Genomic DNA, 2,987 nt, shown 5'->3' with positions numbered 1-2,987 from the left:
CCCCAGGCTCCTTTGAAGTCCTGGGCCAGGAGGCACGGCCAGCACCGATGCTGAGGTTTTGTCAGTGAGCCTCTGGGATTTGGGTTCTTTCTCTCTCTCTCTCTCTCTCTCTCTCTCTCTCTCTCTCTCTCTCTCTCTCTATATATATATATATATATATATATATATATACATACACACACACACACACACACACACACACACATACACACACACACATATATATATATTTTACTCTGTCTTTATCTCTCCTTCCTCGACCATTCCATGGTCGGGGTTACCATTCTCTGTCAATACATTTCAACCACACTTTCTAACTGGTACTCTCTAGTCCACTCTCTACACTGTTGCCTCAGGAAACTAAAATTCAAATCTCATCCAATCATTTTTCTGCTTGAAACCCTTAGTGACTCCCAAATTATCCTCAGGTTAATTAAAGTCGCTGCTTAGCAAGGCTCATAAGACTGTCAGCTCTGACCCCTCTACCACCACCCAACAGAACTTCTTGAGATTTTTCAGACACCTTCTCTATCTTGCCTTTGAACGTTTTTGCCCCCGCCTTGAAATCTTTTTCAGTGCTTTTTTTGCTTTGCTTCTACACGCACTTTGGGTCTCAAAACCTTTTCCTAATTACCAGTTACAGCTGCGTCTGGGGTCTTCCCCCAAGAACCTACCACAGTTCTCCCGTTAGTCTGCTCCTGGCTTCCCACTGGGCTTGAAGACTAGAGAGTGGACCGAGACGTGTTTAATTAAGGCTCACAGCGGGCGCCGCAGGAATGAAGGATTAAATACATATATTCGCAGAACCAGCGAGAGGGGTAGGACGAACAGCCTCACAGGCTCCCCTTGGCCCAGGCGCGGCCAGTGAAGTCAGGGGGCAAAAAGGCAAGGTGGGGGGAACAGGAGAAGAAAAAATCCGGGACAGACAAGAAAAAAAGGACGAGGGACGGAGGGCATCACTCACGGATCCAGGAGCCTGAGCCCGGCAAGCCGCCATGATACCGCCGAAAATCTGCCGCGAGAAGTTAAGCTCGAACCGCTCGCTGCTGGCGCGAGTGCACCCTGGGGGGGCCGGCCGGTGACGTCATCAGTCGGCGCGTTCTCGGCTCCGCCCCACTCAGTATCCTGAGGACTCGGACCTCTGTGTTCCATTCCCACTTCTGTCCCTCACGCGGTTACTCCCTGTCTCTCTTACCCAGTGACATCCTGTCTGGCATCCCTGGGATGGGGTGGAGGAGCTCAGGAACTCAAACACAGCCGGTCTGGTTGGTAACGCATAAGCATCTTTAGATCTCCCAGATCTTGACAAGCAGAGAGAAGTGTTTCTTCCTTAACGTAGCCAGAGTACATCATTCATACATTACTGTATTTGTTTATCTGTCCCCCGCCCCCACACACACACGCTTGGATGTGAGTACCCAGGAGCTTTATCCTACTTATTTATCTTTGTATCCTGGTGCCTGGAGCAGTGCTTTGTTGCTAAATAAGACGTGGTAAATAATTTCGTTCAGGAAAGAAAAAAGTGAAAGAAACAAAGCCAAGGTAGTAGGGCTAGGGAAACTGAGTCCTGGACATGGAAGATGCTTCTCATTCTGCTTCCTGCATTCAAAGTGTCTGTGTCTCCGTCATAGTTTACACGGGACAAGAGAGGCGGGGATATGGTACTGACTGTATTTTCACAAACATCAACTCAAGACAGATTTGTGGGATAAACCACCACCTGGGGGAACAGCCTCTTTAACAATCGAGGGGCGAACGCGGCGGTGATCCCTCCCCTGGAGGAAGTAAGAGGAGGGGGTACCCTCGGGCTCCGCTTCCGCCCGCGGCGCAAGCGGATGATGTGTTCAGCGCGCCACGATTCGAGGAGCTCTGGATCCTAGAGAGCTGCTTCCACGTGCGTATGGCTAAAACTTATTAAATTTTAATAAATTTAAAGCAGGATCCCCTTGCTTGCTGCACCCTTTCACGACCCACTCCAAGACTGATCCAGGCGGCTTCAGTACCCCACGAGGCCGAGCTGCGTCGGTCTGGTTCCCGCCGGCTTGCTTTAATGCAGGTACCTATTGGGCTCCCGACAGAGGAGACCCTACATAAACTCATCCCCAACAACATGGTGCCCCTGCTTTATTTCGGGCACCATGATAGTAGTTGGGGATACAGCCCTGATGTAGACAACTGTTCCTGCGTTCTTTGGAGCTTTTATTTCCCTGGGAAAGATAGACGAAAATCAAGCGGTTTAATAAACAAAATGATTTCAGGATGTGATCATTACTGTGAAGAAATTATGGCATAGAGGACAATTGTGAGGGGCCTAACTTTAGAAAGGGTGATCAGCTTGGTGTGGAATGGAGGAATCAGGACGGACTGACCTGGCAGAAGTACCGTTTACTGAAATGAGGCCTGGCCTGAAAGATGGCGAGGGGCTGGTGTGATGGAAATCAAGAGTTCATACCATTTGCAACGATATGGATGGACCTAGAGCACATTATGCTAAGTGAAATAAGTCAGTCGGAGAAAGACAAATACTATATGATCTCACTTATATGTAGAATCTAAAGAACTGAATGAATGAGCAAAGTAAACAGATATAGTCTCAGAGATATAGAGGAAAAACTGATGGTTGCTAGATGGGACGGGGGTAGGGATGGGGATGCAGAAGGGGAAGGGATTAGACAGCATAAATAGATAACTACAATATTGCCACAGGGATATGAAAGACAGTTTGGGGAATATAATCAATAATGTAAAGATTTTGTAGGGTGTCAGGTGGGCACATGTCTTGTTAGGGAGACCACTTCATGGATGGTGTAGAGGCTTGACCACTGCACTGTACACCTGAAACTGAAGCTGAATAATATTGTATGTCAACTATAATTGGATATATGTAGTCACGGGATGTGGAGTACAGTATGGGGAGTGGAGTTAATGGAATTGTGATAGATATGTATGATGTTGGGGTGGATTGGGGGAGGGGGTTGTCACTTTGT

The 2,987-nt window shown here is 47.9% G+C and overlaps 2 protein-coding genes across 2 annotated transcripts in view; one reads left to right on the top strand and one right to left on the bottom strand.

Moving 5' to 3' along the window:
- The window catches only part of CTC1 (CST telomere replication complex component 1), a 30,374-nt gene that overhangs the window by 19,290 nt on the left and 8,097 nt on the right, over positions 1-2,987 (bottom strand). The gene's annotated exons all lie outside the window — the stretch shown is intronic.
- Positions 1,816-2,987, top strand: part of PFAS (phosphoribosylformylglycinamidine synthase) — a 32,856-nt gene continuing 31,684 nt past the window's right edge. The window contains exon 1 of the mRNA XM_019665959.1: positions 1,816-1,894. The gene's annotated coding sequence lies outside the window, so the exon portion shown is untranslated. The remainder of the gene's footprint in view (positions 1,895-2,987) is intronic.

This window comes from Hipposideros armiger, unplaced genomic scaffold (assembly GCF_001890085.2).
Source record: "Hipposideros armiger isolate ML-2016 unplaced genomic scaffold, ASM189008v1 scaffold_457, whole genome shotgun sequence".
NCBI classification, from domain to species: domain Eukaryota; kingdom Metazoa; phylum Chordata; class Mammalia; order Chiroptera; family Hipposideridae; genus Hipposideros; species Hipposideros armiger.
Note: the sequence above shows the minus strand (reverse complement) of the source record. Positions and strands in the feature narration are given on the sequence as shown.